Here is a 6,000-nt window from a genome sequence, read left to right on the forward strand (position 1 = left end):
TAGCACCTTCATCCGGTGTTGCTCGGGTATTGCATAAATTTTTTCTATCGGCGCGAATTCCCTAACGAATGCCTACCCTTGGACTGTCTCTTAGATCACCTTCTTCGATCACTCGACCGACACAATTACGGAAGAGACTTGGCAGTGGTTACCATTCTACAGCGCATCTGTTCAGTGATTTTGAAGTTGATCTAATGTCGAGCCCTTGTCTAGCCATGAGGTGGGTGCTTGGCGCTCTAGCAATTTTTTGTGTGCCTATCATGACTACAATGGGAGCTTTGATAAAAAAAGCTCTCCGCGACACTCCCCAATAGAATCAGTGTTGGTGTTCGAGAAAGACACATTATTCAGATTTAGAATATTGGAACCAACAACTTCTTTGCAACAACTTCTTTGGCAAAAAAAATTTGGAATGGTTCGGCAGCGGTTGTCGTTCCAATGGTGTCGTTGTGGTGGTTGTCTGGGCAGTGATCTAAATGGCGAGCCGTCATCTAGAAGTTGGGCTACGCATCACGAGTGACAAGGGAGCCTTTGTAATTGAAAGCTCCTCATGACCATTCGATGAGAAGAGCCATTGCTTGTGTGAGCAAGGACGAATGCAGCCTCGGATTCCAAATGAAATCAACGACATTGGATCTATATATAAGAGCGAAATGAAGCAGCAGCTCGTTTGCTATGCGTGGCTCCCCAAAGTTGCTCGTCTTTCTCACTCCATCGGCACAAATTTGGGACTTGTTTGATAGTGGTTTTCATTCCAATGTGTCATTGCGGCAATCTGGAGAGCGATGCTAAGGGCAGGAGCTTGTGTCTAGCATTTGGGATGTTTGTGCGAGCAAGCAGAGGAGATTCTCTTATCGAAAACTCTCCATGGCCTTTGAATATATAGACCCAGTGCTAACAATATCTATGGATATGAGCCTTGGATTCTAAATTTGTTCACAACTAACATTGGTTTTTGTGAGAGATGGGTATGAAAGCACATCCCGATTGCTACGCGGGAGCTCCCTAAGGTTACCTCTTTGCCAACTCAATCGACACAACATTGGGAATGGTTCGACAACAGTTGTCATTCCAATGTGTCATCGAGGGATGTCTTGTAAAGTGGCCTTTAGAGGGCGAGCTCACGTCTATCACTTGGATTGTGCGTCGCATCACAAGTGAATGGGGAGATCTCTCTGTGAATGGCGACATGGTGATTGCAAGAGAAAATTGACTTAGTCAGACCATTGGCCTCGAGCCATTGTGATGGCCTTGCAATTTCTCTTTAATTGCAACCTATGTTTGTGCAGTAGCAGAGTTTGCAAGTAAGATGGGCCTTGTTCTTGAGAGTTCTAGGAGATGACCTTCGAAACTTTTGGATTGGGCCCCATCAAGGTGAAATTCATCTAGTTGATTGGATGAGCTCGATGACCATTTCAGTCCCTTGGCTCCATGAATTCACATCTCCTAACCGATGACAATCTTTTGCTCCTTAGACGACCTCATAAAAAATTGGGTCGTGGATGGCTGTTTGGTCAAAATTTTCAACGATTTTGATTTTTGAGGCGGATGTCAGTGTGTTGACTAATTTCTGATGCAAAGTGAGCCTCGCACTACTAGCTTAATATAGGAGAGGTTGTTGCCGCAAGCCTCTCCCATGCCCCTCTCATTGATTAAACGTCGATGTCAAGGTGGATGGAAATGTCAGATTTTGAAACGGTGGACGTCGACATTGAATCAATTGGAGGGGCATGAAACCCACCCTTGAGGTGCTATTCCTTGACTCTCCTTTAGATCATGTTTTCTTGTCACTCAGCTGGCGCAATTTTGGAAAAAGGTTTGACAACAGTTGCCAGCCCTCACCGCGTCTAGTTGGTGATTTTAAAACTTGATCTAAAACGGGAGCCCTCCTCTAGCACCTTCGTCTGGTCTTGCTCGGGTATTGCACCCTCTCTTAGATCACCTTCTTCAATGACTCGACTGACACAATTATGGAAGAGACTTGGCAGCGGTTATCATTCTACAGAATGTCTGTTCCTTGATTTCGAAGTTGATCTAATGGCGAGCCCTTGTCTAGCCATGAGGTGGGTGCTTGGGGCTCTAGCAATTTTTTGTGTGCCTATCGCGGCTACAATGGGAGCTTTGATAAAAAAAGCTCTCAGCAACCCTCTCCAGTAGAATCAGTCCTGGTGTTTGTGAAAGATACGTTATTCAGATTTGGAATATTGGCACCAGCATCATTTCTATTGGGAGGGCCATAAAGCCATCCCAATTTTTCTATGCGAGTTATCTCTCCCCAGAGTTGTTCTCTACGCAACAACTTCTTTGGCACAAAATTTTCAAAATGGTTTAGCAGCAGTTGTCATTCCAATGTTGCCATTGTGGTGGTTGCCTAGGCAGTGATCTGAAGGGCGAGCCGTCGTCTAGCAGTTGGGTTGCGCATCACGAGTGACAAGGGAGCCTTTGTTATCGGAAGCTCCCCGTGGCCATTCGATTAGAAGAGCCATTGCTTGTGTGAGCAAGGAAAAATGTAGACTTGGATTCCAAAAGAAATCAATGATGTTGGATCTATATAAGAGCAGAATGAATTTAGCAGCAGCCCATTTGCTATGCGCGGCTCCCCAAAGTTTCTCTTCTTTCTCACTCTATTGCCACAATTTGGGGAGTTGTTCGACAGTGGTTGTCATTCCAATGTGTCATTGCGGTGATCTAGAGAGTGATGCTAAGGGTGGGAGCTTGTGTCTAGAATTTGGGATGTTTGTGCGAGCGAGCAGGGGAGCTTCTCTTATCGAAACCTCTCCGTGGCCTTTGAATATATAGACCCAGTGGCAATGATATCGATGGATACAAGCCCTAGATTCCAAATTTGTTCACAGCTAACATTGGTTTTTGTGAGAGATGGGTACGAAAGCACATCCTGATTGCTATGTGGGAGCTCCCTAAGGTCGCCTCTATGCCAACTCGATCGGCACAACATTGGGAATGGTTCGACAGCGGTTGTTGTTCCAATGTGTCATCGGGGGATGTCTTGGAAAGTGGTCTTTCTTCCAAGGGCAAGCTCGCATCTAGCACTTGGATTGTGTGTCATGTCACAAGTGAATGGGGAGATCTCTCTATGAACAACAGTGTGGTGATTGCAAGAGAAAATTGACTTAGTCGGAGCATTGGCCTCGAGCCATTGTGACGGCCTTGCAATTTCTCTTTAATTGTAACCTATGTTTGCGCAGTAGCAGAATTTGCATGTAAGATGGGCCTTGTTCTTGAGAGTTCTAGGAAATGACCTCCAAAAATTTTGGATTGGGCCCCCTTCAAGGTGAAATTCATCCACTTGATTGGAAGAGAACGATGACCATTTCAGTCCCTTGGCTCCATGAACTCACGTCTCCTAACTGATGACAATCTTTTGCTCCTCTGCCGACCTCATAAAAAATTAGGTCGTGAATGGTTGTTTGGTCAAAATTTTCAAGGATTTGGATTTTTAAGGCAGTTGTCGATGTGTTCGCTAATTTCTAATGCAGATCGAGCCTCACACTAATAGCTAATATAGGAGAGGTGGTTGCTGTGAGCCTCTCTCGTGCCCCCCTCATTGATTCAATGCCGCTGTCAAGGCAGATGGATATGTCAAATTTTGTAATAGTGGACGCCGACGTTGAATCAATTAGAGGAGCATGAAGCCCACCCTCAAGCGTGCTATTCTTGGACTCTCCTTTAGATCATGTTTTCTTGTCACTCAGCTGGCGCAATTTTGGAGAAAGGTTTGGTAGCGCTTGCCAGCCCTCACTGCATCTACTTGGTGATTTTAAAACTTGATCTAAAATGGGAGCCCTCGTCTAGCACCTCCGTCCGTTGTTGCTCGAATGTTGCATAAATTTATGCCTTCGATGTGAATCCCCCAAAAAATTCCTACACTTGACCCTCGCTTAGATCACCTTCTTCGATCACTCGACCGATGCAATTACGGAAGAGACTTGGCAGTGGTTGCCATTCTACACCGCGTCTGTTTTGTGATTTTGAAGTTGATCTAATGGTGAGCCCTTATCTCTAGCCATGAGGTGGGTGCTTGGCACTCTAGAAAATTTTTTTGCATGCCTATCACGGCTACAATGGGAGAGGTGGTTGCCGTGAGCCTCTCCTGTGCCCCCCTCATTGATTCAACGCCGCTGTCAGGGCTGATGGATATGTCAAATTTTTAAATGGTGGACGTTGAAGTTGAATCAATTAGAGGGGCATGAAGCCCACCCTCGTGGGTGCTATACATGGAATCTCCTTTAGATCATGTTTTCTCTTCACTCAGCTGGCACAATTTTAGAAAAAGGTTTGGCAGCGGTTGCCAACCCTCACCGCGTCTACTTGGTGATTTTAAAACTTGATCTAAAACGGGAGCCCTCGTCTAGCACCTTTGTCCGGTGTTTCTTGGGTGTTGCATAAATTTATGCCATCGGCATGAATCCCCCAACAAATGCCTATGCTTGGAACCTCTCTTAGATCACCTTCTTTGATCACTCGACCGACACAATTACGGAAGAGACTTGGCAGCAGTTGCTATTCTACACCGTGTCTATTCTGCGATTTCGAAGTTGATCTAATGGCGAGCCCTTGTGTATAGACATGAGGTGGGTGCTTTGGCGCTCTAGAAATTTTTTTTGCATGCCTATCATAGCTGCAATGGGAGAGGTGGTTTCCGCAAGCCTCTCCCATGCCCCCCTCATTGATTCAACACCTCTGTTAGGGTGGCTGGATATGTCAAATTTTGAAACGGTGGATGCCGACGTTGAATCAATTAGAGGGGCATGAAGCCCACCCTCGAGGGTACTATTCCTGGACTCTCCTTTAGATCATGTTTTCTTGTCACTCAGCTGGCACAATTTCAAAAAAAAGTTTGGCAGCAGTTGCCAGCCCTCACCGCGTCTTCTTCATGATTTTAAAACTCGATCTAAAATGGGAGCCCTCGTCTAGCGCCTCCATCCGGTGTTGCTCAGGTATTGCATAAATTTATGCCATCGGCACGAATCCCCCAAGGAATGCCTACTCTTGGACCCTCTCTTAGATCACCTTCTTCGATCACTCGACCGACGCAATTACGGAAGAGACTTGGCAGCGGTTTCCATTCTACACCACGTCTATTCTGTGATTTTGAAGTTGATCTAATGGTGAGCCCTTGTCTCTAGCCATGAGGTGGGTTCTTGGTGCTCTAGAAAAAATTTTTGCGTGCCTATCACGGCTATAATGGGAGGCTTTGATAAAAAAATCTCTCGGCGACCCTCCCCAATAGAATTGGTGCTGGTGTTCGAGAAAGACATGTTATTCGGATTTTGAATATTGGCACCAGCATTGTTTCTATTGGAAGGGCCGTGAAGCCATCCCAATATTGCTATGTGAGTGCTCTCTCCCTAGAGTCATTCTCTTTGCAACAACTTCTTTGACGCAAAATATTTGGAATGGTTTGGCAGCGGTTGTCATTCCAATGGTGCTATTGTGGTGTTGCCTGGGCAGCGATCTCAAGGGCGAGCCGTCGTCTAGCAGTTGGGCTGTGCATCACGAGTGACAAGGGAGCCTTTGTTATCAAAAGCTCCCTGTGGCCATTCGATCAGAAGAGCCATTGCTCATGTGGGCAAGGATGAATGCAGCCTTGGATTCCAAATGAAATCAATGACATTGGATCTGTATATAAGAGCAGAATGAAGGAGCAGCCCATTTTCTATGTGCCTCTCCCCAAAGTTGCTCTTCTTTCTCACTCAATTGCCACAATTTTGAGAGTTGTTCGATAGCGATTTTCATTCCAATGTGTCATTGCGGTGATCTGGAGAGTGATGCTAAGGGCGGGAGCTTGTGTCTAGAATTTGGGATGTTTGTGCGAGCGAGCAAGGGGGGCTTCTCTTCTCAGAACCTCTCCATGGACTTTGTATATAGACCCAGTGCTGACGATATCGATGGATGAGAGCCCTTGGATTCCAAATTTGTTCACAACTGACATTGGTATTTGTGAGAGATGGGAAGGAAAGCACATCCCAATTACTATGC

This window comes from Cupressus sempervirens, chromosome 7 (assembly GCF_028749045.1).
Source record: "Cupressus sempervirens isolate cs-2001-9-10 chromosome 7, ASM2874904v1, whole genome shotgun sequence".
NCBI classification, from domain to species: Eukaryota; Viridiplantae; Streptophyta; class Pinopsida; order Cupressales; family Cupressaceae; genus Cupressus; species Cupressus sempervirens.